At 43.6% G+C, this 15,010-nt stretch overlaps 1 protein-coding gene across 1 annotated transcript in view; it reads left to right on the top strand.

Moving 5' to 3' along the window:
- The window catches only part of LOC147703646 (polyserase-2-like), a 1,078,318-nt gene that overhangs the window by 861,390 nt on the left and 201,918 nt on the right, over positions 1–15,010 (top strand). The gene's annotated exons all lie outside the window — the stretch shown is intronic.

Below are 15,010 nucleotides of genomic sequence, written 5' to 3'. Positions count from 1 at the left end.
TGTTCGCATATAAAAGGAACAAATCTTTAAAAGATCATATAGTACGTTCCCGTATGGTAAAAAGAACTTCAAATGGGCAACAATCATCGACTAACACATTACCAGTTACAGGCATCTTTAGCTGCTCTAATTGTAAATCATGTGCCACAGTACTGCAGGGACCTACTATGTTATTCAATAAACAATTCATTAAACCCTCAGAACTTAACAATTGTAAAAGCTCCAACGTAATTTACTTAATTATTTGTCCCTGTCAAAAAGGCTATGTGGAACAAACAGGTCGGGCTTTGAACGTCAGATTGACAGAACATCGGTCTGCAATCAGGAGACATAAACTAACAGCTCCCATGGTCTCGCATTATTTAGAGCAGAACCATGGACCCGACCAAATGTCCTGGTATATCCTGGAGAGGATACACCCGAAGATAGGTTCAGATCAAGACAAGATCAGGAAATTACGTGAGGTTTACTGGATCTTTTTGTTGGGGACAGCAGTAACAGGATTAAACGCAGAAATACCATGGGAACAGGCTATTACATAAATTTCAAACATGGTAACTGATTAGATTAGATATAATCTAACATTTCTTGAACATTGTTTTTTAATGTACTGTGACTGAATTGTGCCGATAGATGATACTTCCAATACATATTGACTAATTAGTTTTTTTATTAAAGGGATTTCCCTTTGGTAGTCCATTACCTTGACTTCTTTTTCCAGTAAATATATGAGGCACCATTAGGACCCCGTCATAATTGTTGCTGTTTATGTTCCATTTAGCACTTTGTTCCTCATTACTATTTCCTGTCAGCCTTGTACTCAACTGACATGACCTATTCTGTTAGGACTTTTCCCTTCTTAAGTGGTAGAATCAGTGGAGGAGTTTTTTCATCTAGTACGGCAGTAAATTCATTGTGTATCACCATTAGAGACAGTTCGAACATCTACACCTGTCGTACTTTATAGTTAGTTTATTCTGCCCCCATCTACCTAGTTTTCATAAACAATCATAGATGAGTCTTTTCTTACTCAAATATGATATTGTAAGATTTGGACATATGTCAATTTCGGTGACTTGCCAAGCTTTATAGAATGCCACTATATATGGGATTGGTTATCTATAGATGGGTTTCATTTATATCGTTTTCACTAAGGAGATTTATTTATATGACAGCTCTCAAGATCTCTTTATTATCTATAGGTGGGTTTCATTTATACCGTTTTCACTAAGGAGATTTATTCTATACGATAGCGCCCACGATCTCTTTATTATCTATAAGACTTTCAAATAATATAGTATTTTAAATTCAATCCGACTTGATAATTTTTCGGGTCCGTGCTAATTATTAGGAGTTCAAACATTCACATGGTGTACATCCATAGTCTTATATAAGTAAGTACCTTCCTTTTCTTACTAGCTTTGTATACCCACAGTTAGTTTCAACCCCTTTTAAGATGGCGCCCATATTTACCACATCTTGGAGAACTACTTAGTACACATTGTGGCCTTTGTTTATCGCGTACTATTGCGATATGTCGACTTTTGCGCCTTGTCTCTACACTTTAAAATGGCCAATTCCAGCAGCCACAGTGTACGACGGACTTGAAGACGGCCGCCCACGCCATACATTCAGCCATCTGTTTCCCAGTAAGTAATCACGCTCATTCGGACTTAACCGTGCCCCACACGGACCACTCTTTCGTTTTTGTGGCAAGAGAGGACGCGCTTAGATCCAGCATAGTTTAAATGGCTTTTTTATCTTTTCCGTCGTGTTAGAGACGGTAACACTTACCCCCTTGCAACGCTGTCCCTTTATCGCCAAGTTACCGTGATTGCTACTGTAATTTTCACATATTAGGATAAGTGGTTCGTTTTTATTGTGGCCAAGAGAGGTCGCGCTTAGATCCAGCGCAGTTTAAATGGCTTTTTTATCTTTTCTGCCGTGTTAGAGACGGTAACACTTACCCCCTTGCAACGCTGGCCCTTTATCCCCAAGTTTCCGTGATTGCCAGTATAATTTTCGCATATTAGGGTAATTGGTTCGGTTTCCTCTATTTTTTGCCGCAGTCACTCTGTTGATGTTTTAGCGGTCAGGTCTCCGTTTACTAGTATCAATAGGGCATACGTGAGTTTAACACATTGTACTTACCTTTCAACACACTATTATATTCAGCGTGCTTCAAATGGCTATGTATATTATTTTCTGCAGATGGAGCACTTTCTGTAATTATGACGAATCGTAGCCTGTTTCAACTATACCAGAACCCCATGTTCGGTTAGAACACATCGTCTTATTAAGGTAGGAGGAGCATTGCCTTTTCAGTGGGTGGTGATTAGACTTTAGACACATAAGATGGATTGGTATACCATGATTGTATCTTTGTGCCCTTTTTGTTTCTTTAGCGATTCCGATTGGGCGCCGTCACAGCTTTTTATCCACTATTGTCAGCCACATGTGTGCAGTTCACCTACTGGAACAAGATAGGCTATTATCAGGTACATTATCAATGTTACTGTAGATACATTGAATACACAGCGTGTTTAGATCGAGACTAACTGTACCCTTATATTTGTTATGTCATTCTTACTTGTCAGATTACCCATAAGGCTTTCTACACTACAGTTGGGTGACTTCCATTACTGATAGAATCACGGATTCCAGTTCTCTATTTTGCCTACTCATTACAAGGTATTGTTATAGTTTATATCGCTACGTTCTCGTATATCTGGCCCTTTACGAGTAATTTATATATCTAGATGATCCACTTTCGCAGTGATATCTCCCTTCATGAGGGAGCTGTGCCTTCGGATAAGTTACCAAGTGCCTCCATATAGAGTTTACTTCTCCTTCAATTCAGATCATCCAAGAAGTCATGACTGAGCTAACTGAGGGTCATTTTCAACTCCCTCTCCCCATGTGACTTTTTAGTCACATTTGTTCTTTAAGTCAAATATGAATTGGTTATTGGTTTCATTTATAGGCATCAATCGATGGTTTATGTGCCCTCTACCATCTGTCAGCCAGGCAAATTAACTGAGTGTAAATATGTATATATTGTATAGATTATTATAAACTTTGTGGTGAGATAATGTATAGTTTATTAAATGCTTTGGTGTGAGAGTGAATTCGACATTGTATATAGGAATAAAATGTATTATCATGTTTTAATTTTAAATGTACATAAATGAATTTCTTTGGCTTAGACTGGCTACTGTCACCAGGTGATAGGAGAGATTGATTCACATTGAACGACTTATCAAATGAAATGTAATTTAAATCATGTGAAGATTGAAAACTTTCTATTATGCTAATGACATATATCTTTTGTTTCTTAGTCATTAAAAGAGTACATGAATACAGACTTCCTGAAGAAGGCTCACGCCGAAACGCGTTGAAATGGGAATGCACTTCTGTATTTTATAAATCATTAGAGCTGTCTGTTATTTTGCACATATATCATGTTATAATTATTGTTTTTTTTGTATGTACTATTCTATAATAAGACAAAAAAATACACTTTATAAAAAAAGATGATATAAAAAGTAATAAAATATCAGAATATATCAACACAACTATAGTGTGTGTTTAGTCATTAGCTTCCAGTTTTCTCTCTCGAGTACAACAGGCACAAAACCTGGTGCAATTTTGCTCTTCTTTACCCCCAGTGTTGTTTCCTTGCCAGGGTTCATTCCATTAGGCAGGGGCCCCTTCCTTACAAATACAATCATGTAAACACACCATCACACAACAATTTGCCCCCTGTTTCAGTGCCCTATGTGGTTGTTTTGGCAGGGGTCCCGGGTCTAGTAGAGGGTAGGTCTGAATCATTACTGAGCTAAAGAATAAAACTATCCATTGGCTGAATACTAACAGGCCCCTGCCTCCAAACATATGCAGCCAAATCGTGTTTGTACGCAGAGTGAACTGGAGCGGCTGGAGGAAGAAAGATATCCCAGGAAACTATATAGTAGTCAATTTTGGAGATAGGTGGGCAGCACCTCCTATTTGTGAGGGATCATACCAAAATTCAAAAACTTCCATACAGGCACTGGATCTTAGCTATTTCTATACAACTACACTAAGAAGGGAGCAGTTAGGACACCAGGAAAGGAATTGGGTGGGGCAACCTTTGCCTGGAAATTTCATCAGGACTTCTAGGGAGGTTGGTCCTGGCTCCGCCTTTAGCATCCCCGTAAGAAACAGATATAGCGTACTGGACATGGTTGATTGACTGGCACCAAATTGTATACCCTATTCTATCTGCCCTAACTACTTGGGTGATTCCGGTCTGGTCTCGGGGGCCAGCTCCCGGGACAATTGTCAGAGCGAAGGTGTGACAACGGGTGTGAAGGTAGCGAGAAGAAAAACATCTTTGTCGCCTGCGAGGATGTCTGTAATTTGGTGGCTGGGTATAAACCTGACAGCTTAACAACTGGTGAGGAGGGTATACTCTCCTGAAACTATTCGTAACTATCTAGGAATGGTAGAAAACCCATATAGGCAAGTGTGAGAAGTTGGCCTGATATGTAGTGATCACTGTGTATCATTCAAACCGACCCTTATTGATGATTGGTTGTAAGTCAACCGTTAGACCAGCTATCCTAGTAGCATGGACAAGAGCAGTCTTTAGGCTAAACTCTAGAGGGCGTGTTAAGCCAGCTGTTATACCATCACATATACCCCTTGAAAACCAAGTGAAAGGACACCACACAAGTTGTTATGAAAATAAAAGGATATTTATTTAGAACACAACAACCCTGGACTCTTTATGAGGACAGGGTGCTAAGCACAATACAAAGCTCTTAGGAAAATACTCAAATCGCACAATTTACACAAATGCCCGAGGGGCACGAAAAACCATATACTACAAAAGTGGAATGCGAAATTACTAGCAGGTAAGTACTACTCTATTAGACTTTAGGATCGCTAGGACTTGACTACTGAACCTTCAGATTACTAGCAGGAGGCCTAGGGAGATCGGGTGCAGAGTGTGCACTCTCACGCGGGATGCGGGACAAAGTCTATGGATGCTAGATTTCGTAAAGTTAGTGTTATCGGACGAATCCGACTAGGTAGAGCTGAAACGAAAAAGGATCTGGACCTTTGGATAGCAAAGCTATGCTGGAGCACCAAAATGCTGAGTTTACCTAGCCCAGGGGCTGCGGATGCATAGGTCTGGAAAGACGTCGGGAATCCTCGTTGCAGTCTATGGAGCCTGAAAGCAGAAGTTGCTGGCAGGCGACCAGTGTTGAAGTTCGAAGTGATCCAAGCCTCGATCAAAGATGGAAGACACCTGTAGGCAGAGGGGACCAAGTTCTGAATCACTAGCCAGTGATTAGATGGGCACCAGGATGGCACCGGATGGAGTCACCTCGACCAGGTGAGTGGGCGACTCTGGGCTCTGCAGTCTCACGGACCAGGAGGCGTTGTCAGCGACCAGGATGGAGGTGCGAGCTGTCCCACAATGGTATCTGCTGTCGACGTCGCTGGACCCAGGATTGGGGCAACAAGTCTTGGCAAATGCAAGCCCACGCGGTGGACTTAAAATGGCGTCTGGAGTGGACCAGGAGGGTCTGGGGTGCTCCTCTGTTGGAGGGGAGCAAGGGCCAGTCTGGAGCAAGCAGACCAGCGTTAAAAATGTCGTCGTTCGTCGTCGGGAAGGCCACAAGCCAGCAGGCAAGTAGCCAGACAACGCGGTGAGCAGCAAAGAACAGAAGGGCCCCACGCAGATCTCGTGGATGCTGGGGGGCTGGACTTCGTTGCTGGAGCTGCTCAGGGTTAGGGCTTCTCACACCCTAAAGCACTCACTCGAGGATCCCTCGGCGGTCGTGCTGGGCAAGCGTCGTGCAGTCCTGAAGATGGCCGGTCCCTCGAGGTCTCGTCACACCCACGAATCTCAGCTGAGCTGACGATGCAGGTAGAGGTCAGAGGTGCCAGGGAAGCCGGTTCTCGTCGAGCTGGGCAGTCTTGATCCGGAGGAGAGACTTACAGCAGACCGCGATGCTTGGATGGTGCCTGCGGGTGCAGGGTGGCTACTCCTTAGCCACAAGGGAGAGTCTTCTGAAAGGTTCAAGAGTTCTTTCGTGGAAAGTCATCAAGACTCGGAATTATCTAATTTGGAAGGGGTCCCCGCTCCCACCTTTATACTAAAGAAAGTGGCTGGTACGGGACTAGGTCCTGCCCATGGGTGGGACCAGGAAGGGGGGTGGTTACACCCCTCTCCCATGCCGGACTTTCCCCAGCTCAGGGGCTGGTGTGCCCCTGGAACCGGTTTAGACTGGCATATGCATAGTGAGCACCGGGGTGCCACTTGCAGTCACCTTCCTATTCAGCCCTGCCTACCTAGGATACACAAAACCCTGTCTGGGTCGGTGCTAGCACCGTCCCTGACAGGAAACCCTTTGTCCAAGCTCTCCTCGCTGGAAGGACTCCCAGCAGCAGGAGGTCAGACTTGTGTCTCTGGTGGCAGCATCCATTTTGTGATGCTGAGGCTCGAGTTAACTTTAACCGGGGTTCACAGTTACATACATGTCGTGTCCCTCTAGAAGGGTGGAATGCTAACCGCGTCGCCAGAATTGGCGAGGGGTTAGTATTCCAATTCGTATGACACCTTACTCGACATGTTTTGATAAAGCGATACCAAAGATAGCAAATAACCGCGAGGAATATAATGCACTTAAGAGTATATGGTACGCGTTATCATAGAACAGCTATTAGGACTTGGTTCCGCAAGCTGCAGACGGGCTCAGCTCATGCCAGAGCACCATCTCACATAATTCCAAGCACTCTGCCTTCAAGATTGTTATGGCCTGCCATAGGAGTGACTGATAGGAATACATGTGTCCATTTTAGGGTTAGATATAGGTATACTATATCTACAGCAAAGGGTGATTACACCACTTTGCCCCAGCTGTCGTGCAGCCAGTTGTGTCAGATTTAGATGGCCAGCCAGGGGTGGCATAATACATGCTGCAGCCCCTGGTAGGCCCTGGGTACACCTATGCCCTGAGTTACAGGGTCTGATAAGGTGGCCCAGTACCAATTGGTTATGTACCTAAGGTACAGGGAATCCATTTTACAGAGAGAGCAGTAGACCTGGGGCCCTGAATAGCACGGTCCCAGGTCAACTAAGTCGGAAAACCAGCAAAACACCAGGCAAAAAGTTGGGGGCAACCATAGTCAGGTATCCACCTTCCTACAGCAAGAAGTTGAGCTGATTCTTGAAAGTGAGACGGAAGAAAGCCCAAATGGCACTAAGGTTATGTTATGGAACATAGCTGGACTTTTGGGCAAATTAGAGCAGCCGGATTGGGGTAATTTTATGGATGACCATGAGATATGTCTCTTTCAGGAAACCTGGGCTCTAAAAACCCTACATAGAGTGGGTTTTGTATCTTACAGCGAGCCAGCAGTGAAATGGCCAAGAGGTAGACCATCAGGGGGTCTATGTATATGGGTTTGCACACATCTAGGGTATACTGTAAAGCGTTTAGTTACCCATAGGCCGGATATTTTATGCAGTCTCCTCTCTAATGCTGATACACCGGATCTGGCCATTATCAATGTCTATTCCAGGCCAGTAAAATATGTGTATACATCACCAACATTGGACCATCTGGCAGCCCTCTTGGATTCACTTTCGGGGAAAGCATCTCTCATCATAGGTGGTGACTTTAATTGCCACTTTGAGCCCTTCAATGGACTGACATCTTCGATTACGTCTGAGGAGGATGCTGTACTATCAATCCCTGTGGCGAACGCTTACCAAATAAAGGGATGGAACCCTTTGGTCCTTCAACTGACCTCTTTAACCCTTACACATTCACTGACGGCTTGTAATGGACGATTTGTCGACGACAATCCGGTCCACTACACTTACAATAAACTAGCCCAGGAATCTATAATAGATTATATCCTAATAAACACCGAAATTTGGCATAAGGCAATAAAGTTTTGTGTCTTTTCTCAGCCAGAAAGTGACTATAAACCTCTGGTCCTGACACTGGAAGTACAAGTATTAGAACTTGGGCAAGCGCTGGTTCATAAGCAACAAGATAATATAACTGTGGTTGACGGTGGTCGGCGTATTCGCTGGGGCTTAATATCCCAATCCCAGGATACAATAAGGGAAATGTATTCATGTGTTATTCCCATGTTGGAAAAGGCAAACCTTCTTACTAGCGCTGGAGCCTGTGAGCCCGACAAACCAGAGCTAGGAAATGTCCATCAGGATTTGGTTGCAACTCTGGCACCCTTTTTTTACAGTAATAAACCAACTGTGAGTAGACGACCTAGGGGAAAAAGTCTTTGGTTTAATACGGCATGCAAAGATGCGAAAAGTGCGCTTTTGACATCCCTTAAAAAGGGTGATAGCATAACTATTAGGGAAAGTAGGTCCTCTTTAAAAAAAAAGTGATTTTATGTGCAAAATCAGAATGGGAAATGGAAAGATGGCAGGCAATAAAAAATGCTTTAGATCACAAAGATACCACGGGCTTTTGGAACTTAGTCCATACCGGACGAGTTGAGGGTAAGACTACCATTGAGCCCAATATCAGTGAGGAAGCCTGGCTTCTTCATTTTAAGGATTTATATACGAGCCCAAAATTAGAGCAATGTATGAACGGGGATATATGCAATACCCGAACCCTAGTTGTTTCTAGTGACTCGCTTGTCTGTACCTTGGGCGAGGTGTCTGCTGCAATTACGAAGGGATTACCAAACAAGGCCCCCGGGCTAGAGAGAATCCCCGGTGACTTGTATAGAAGCTAACAGGCAGTGTGGGCACCATACCTTCAATTGCGTTTTAATGCGATCCTTAATGGGATCTCGCCTCTCCCTACGTGGGCTGGGGCAGAGATCATCCCAATGTACAAAAAGGGGTCTCCAATTGACCCTGTAAACTATAGGCAGATAAGTCTCATAGACGTGTCCCAAAAAAAAAATGCTAGAGTCTTATTAGCCAGATTACATGATTGGATGGAGGACCACGATATTCTAACTCCCCTTCAAGCTGGCTTTAGAAGTAAGACATTGACTATAGACCAGTTGTTCAGGTTACAACGGATATGCTGAAAGTCTTGAATGGTGGAAGTTTTTATCTCACGTTCATGGATCTAAAATCCGCCTTTGATATGGTGGACCGCGAACAGTTGTGGGACATTTTGTTAGATATGGGAGCCCCACCGTATTTATGTCATCAGTTTAGGCGCCTCCACGAGGGAATTTTTGCAAGGGTAGGTTTGGCAAGAATGGCAAATTGACTTCTCCTTTTCCTGTTGAAAAGGGGGTGAGACAGGGATGTGTACTCACACCGACCCTTTTCTCCCTCTTTCTGAAAGGGTTAATTGAAGACCTTCTTGCAGTTAAAGACATCAACCCTCCCAAAACTGGCAAGCCGCAAATTTCCAGCACTAATGTTCGCGGGTGACACTCTGCTCCTCTCAAAATCACCCATGGGGATGCAGCGTGTCCTAGAGGAATTTAGCCAGTTTTGTAAGAGGAGGAATTTGGTGGTTAATATTACAAAGACAAAATACATGGTTTTTAATGCGCACTCCACCAATTACCCACACCCTACAATGGATGGTAGACCTCTAGATAGAGTTTCTATTTTCGATTACCTTGGACTCTCCCTAAATGACAAAATGGGGTGGGGTTCACAAATTATTAAGGCCAACCTAAAATTGACTCAGGCTATCAGAGGGATTTTAAAATTCCACAAAACTTCGGCTCTAAAGGCCTTAAGTCCCCCCAGTAGAACATTTTAAAATACAAGCCAGAGGTTCTGCTTTATATGGGGCAGAACTGTGGGGGCACTCTGCAGTGAATGCCCTTACAGTAACTGAAAATAGTTTCATGAGACAGATTTTAAGTCTGCCCAAAAACACGCCCCTAGTACCACCAGAATGGACCTGGGCATCAGCCCGATAGCTGATTTAATTTCATCACGCCCATTGATGTACTGGCGACGCCTATGGAGCACCCCAGAATTGGTCCATTATAGGGATGAATTAAAAGCGGTACTGTCCACATTGGGGGAGGGTAGAATTCCCTGGCTGGTTTTTATTAGGGAAACACATAAGGGGTGCTAAGGTCGGTAGTGGCCTCAACCGTCTAACGTGTACTCAAAGCAAGGAGGTATAGACTGTAAGAGTGAAAGAGGAGAGGAAACGTGAACTCATCAGCCCACCCATTGGCGGCACTTCATCATCTGGGTTTAGAGAAACACCCGTCTGGTGTTTACTAGGTGTCTCACCTTGAGGGAATGTGAGTACAGCCACTAGTATATTATACACCAGTGATGGAAAAGTTAGATAATAGTATCTGGAGAGCTGTGGGAAGTATAGAAAAGTTGCAGTGTTGAAAGCAAATGTGTTATAGAAAGAGTGGTGAGATAAAATTGACTAACATGGTGCCTAATAAACCTTTATTCAGACGGTCACCATGGTGCCAAGATTAAAAGCAGAGTGTAAATGGATGTAAACATATATTACCATTGTAGACCCCATGAGACCAGCTAAATTCTTGGATGCACTGGACTTTTTCCTTCCCTCGCTTTCTAACCTACTCAATCTCTCTTTTTCCACAGCTGTGGTCCCCACCTGTTGGAAATCAGCTTGGGTTTCCCCCATTATTAAAAAGCCCTCACTAGATCCCACTAAACCAGAAAATTACAGACCCATCTCGCTGCTCCCCTGGACGTCCAAATTGGCTGAAGCCCACGTTAACAAAGTGCTATCCCACCACATGCTGCTAAATCACGTCCTGGACCCCTCTCAAAATGGCTTCAGGCCAGGACACAGCACTGAGTCAGCCCTGCTGACCACCACGGAACACCTTCGAGGCATCCTGGACGCTGGTCAAAGTGCCGCGCTGATCCTGCTGGATCTCAGCGCGGCCTTTGACACGGTCTCTCACAACATCTTGCTGAGCCGACTTGAGGCCATAGGGATTAACGAACTTGCCCTTGACTGGTTCCGGTCCTTTCTTAAGGACAGATCCTTTCAAGTTTCAGCCCCTCCCTACATCTCCCAACCCCATCCCATTGACCAAAGAGTTCCTCAGGGATCGGCGCTCAGCCCATCTCTTTTTAATCTGTATGTCCAGCCTCTTGCTGCAGTGGCAAGAGAGTGGGACCTTACGCTTGTGTCGTACGCCGACGACACACAGCTGGTCATCTCACTCTCTGAAGGCCCTTCTACCTCGGCCACCAAATTCAGGAATGGGCTAGCGGCAGTTGCACAGTGGATGACACGCAACTGCCTGCAGCTGAACGCCGGGAAAACGGAGGTGCTTTTCCTTGGCAAGAATCCCAGCTACTGGAGCGATCACTGGTGGCCCTCCCCGCTTGGCCCTACCCCTGTGCCAAAAGAGGTCGTGAAGAACCTAGGTGTCTGGCTTGACTCTTCTCTTAACTATCAGTCCCACACAAAGAAATTGGCAGCAACGTGTGTGGGTCTAATGAGGAGTCTTAACCCGATACTCGGGTTCTTCAACCCCAGTACCCGCCAACTCATCATCCAAGCCATGATACTTGCCCGGCTGGACTATGCCAATGTGCTATTCCTGGGGGCAAATAAAGCAGAATTAGCACGGCTGCAACGCGTTCAGAACTCGGCCGCCAGAGCGGTGGTTGGCCTCCCACGCAGGTGCTCTGCCAGAGCTACCATCCGTAACCTGCATTGGCTGCCAATTGAATCTCGAATTCACTTTAAAACTCTTACCACCGCATTCAAAATTCTGAATTCTGACTGCCCTGAACTCCTACGCCCGCTCCTTGTACCCTACACCCCTCAGCGTAACTTACGCTCACTGGGACAACACCTTGTGTCGATCCCACGATTCAGGCTCTGTAGAATGGGTGGACGTTCCTTCAAAGTCTTGGGGGCTAGACTCTGGAACTCATTACCCCAACATATCCGCACTTTAACTAACTTGACTGCCTTTCGGAAATCACTAAAAACTCATCTCTTTTCCCTCATCTAGTCCTCTGTAGCCTTCCCCCTCCCACCTCAGGTACTGGTTAGGTCAGCGCCGGGACGCTCCGTTGCTGGGGCAGCTGTTTGCGCTTTAACAATCATATAACATAACATAACATAACATAAATCAATCGGTCGACATGTTTCAGCCTAGGAAGGCTTTCTTCAGGACCTAATAAGACACTACTGCAACTGTGGTGGTAAAAATCAAAATATGTACCATGCCAAAGACATTAACCTACCAGTGGTAGGAGATGAAGTCATGGTATTATGAAACTAATTGCTACTGGAACAAAAAAAACAGTGTATACACACAAATAAGTACACATGTTGTGAGTACTAATAGAGAAACACCTATGAAAAATAAGACATGGAGGACCACAGAGACAATGCTCTATAATTGTGAACTGATTAATTAATTAATCACTCACCCGCACTTGGCTAGGAGATGGCCTCACCTCGCCTGGCACTCGCTCAGGACAATGAGTCCCCGCTCTAGTAAGAAAAAAGAAAGGAACAAACACCAACAGAATAACTAATTTTGCTGGAAACCTATCTATTTCTTTGACCACTTAGTGTTTAAAAAGGCAAATGTAGCAGGACAATGGTATTCGCTGGCCACTACTATTTGTTGAAAGGGACACACTCAGAGCATCGGGCATGGGAAATCTATGGTCTGCACCGGAACTCTCATGTGCGGAAATGTAAAAAAAATCCCTAGTTTGTGCTTTGAAGGACTATAATTTGGCACGTATCGTACAGATGGCTAATACCCCCAGCCTAACTTATGAATTTCTCGATTGTAAGTGCCAATATAAATTTGAGCAAGTGATAGACACTATGCAACCTGTACTAGTTAAAAACTTGTACCTACAATTTTGGTATGGGACTCTTCCACTTAACGCCCGTACTAACAGTTGGGCAGGCAGCTTAGGCCGCCTCTGTCCTGGGAGTTTAATGGAGGAAGAAACCGTGATTTATGTGGTATTCTTCTGCCCGGCATATAAGAGTCCCAGATCTAAGTGGGTGATCCAACTGTGCAGAAACCTGGGCATTAGAAATTATAGAGAAAGCATTAGGATTCTAAAAACAGACACTAACCCGGTTCTTGCTGTTGTGATCTCTAAATTTTTATTTGCAATGTGGTCTAAGAGAAGGTACTTCCTCGACAGCTGCCATGTGAATTTGTAACATTTGTAGCCTACCTACCTTTGTTTTAGGTCAACATGAGATAGAAGGGCAACCTGGTAGGCACTTGTTGGTTGCAAGGATTGTAATATATTAAGTGCCTGTTAGCCGACCTTGGGCTTGGTTCCTTTTTATAAGAAATGTTTTATTTGGTTTTAAAATGTAGATGCTAAATTATATTTTTAAGCTATTTATACATTTCCCATACTGTTGAATATTTACTGGCCAAATTCCCCTAATGTATGAATATATTCCTCGTGTAATATATATCTCTGTATTGCAGATGGATTGTTTTTCTTACTTTTTAAGATGTTGCTAAAATTGTATTGCTCTTTTTATGCACTTGTATGATTGTAATAGCCGAAATAAAGTACAATGAGTGAATAGAATGTATTAATGTTTTGTTTAGTATTCCATTTGCAAACAGGAAGAAGTCCCCAAAGGACCGCTTTCCCTTTAAGAATGTTGACAATGGCATTTTAAAGAGTTGACAGAATAAACTTTTTAAAAGTTTGTAAAACTTTTACTTTTTTTACACTCCTAAATGAAAAATGTGCAGTATTAAAACAAAAAAGATTGCTTTATTCAAAGCTATCACATACATAGTAGTCTCCTGACCCAGCAGGCCATCATCCATGCAATGGCGGCGAATTGTAGTGGGTCACAGTTTGCGACTTACCTCATTAATATGCTTGAGGCATGTCAAATTACGACCGACTACAATTTGGTACTTAGTGATCAGACCTATTAATAGATAGGTGGCTTTGGAAAATACCACTAGATTTGCTAAAAGTCGGTACACAAATTGCAGCCACATTTAGCGAATTCCGTGTTTGTACATCTGGCTGTAAACCCATTTTAGGAGTCAATAACGTTTTCAGAATCCTAAAGTCGTTTTAGAAATGTATGAGAAATTGCTATTTGGAAGTGTCAAGGGAAGAGCAATTCCTCCCATATGTATGATTGGTTTATGACAAAAATAGTGGTTGTAAACTATTGAAAAGTAACCAACCCACAAATTGGGTTGGTACCCCATTTACAAAAGGGAAGGGTCCCCATGGAGCCCCTTCTCCTTTGTGAATGTAATAAAAAGTTTGTTGGGGGATTGACAGGGGTTCATAAGAGCACTGCTAACTCTCAAACAGGCAACAAAATACATGTTTCTTTTGAAACAGAGCCCCATTTCCTTTAAGATCAACAGACTGCATAAAAAAGAAAACAAATGTACGCTATTGAAAGGCAATCACAGACATAGTGGTCTGCTGTCACCAACAGGCCACCATTCCTCTGATGGCATCCAATCAGAGTGAGTCACAATATGCGACCTACTTCAAGAATATTAATGAGGTAGGTCAGATTGCGATCCACTCTGAGTCTGAATTTTCTGAACTGATCTTTTACATAGGTCATTTCCAAAAACTATTTACTGGTCCCAAAAATATTTGCTACCAGTATTGTGCGAGTAGTAAATAGTAGATTTGACCTTATATCTTCTAAGCACTTGAGTATGAACCCCTATATCCTCCTTTAAAGAATAGCTGTGTATCCATGGAGCAGAGTGTCTTTAACAGGATACCTCAGACCTTGGTATCAGTGTCTTATATACAATACCTACACATGCATCAAGAGATCAACGTAATGGGCAACCAGGCTGACACTCACCTGCGATCCACTTTAAATAGCCTATCAGACTTGTAGATCCCCTAAAATGGGGCAATGTGCCTAACAAAGAGAAAACAATTTGTGATATGTGCTTACAAAGGGGGTTATTGATTCACTACACCTGAGTATGTGATGTTGGAAAAGTCCATGCTCTGTTGTTTTGCATCTTGATTCAC

The sequence above is a fragment of the Lissotriton vulgaris genome, chromosome 7, assembly GCF_964263255.1.
Source record: "Lissotriton vulgaris chromosome 7, aLisVul1.2, whole genome shotgun sequence".
Classification (NCBI taxonomy): Eukaryota; Metazoa; Chordata; class Amphibia; order Caudata; family Salamandridae; genus Lissotriton; species Lissotriton vulgaris.
This window is presented reverse-complemented; position numbering and strand designations above follow the sequence as displayed.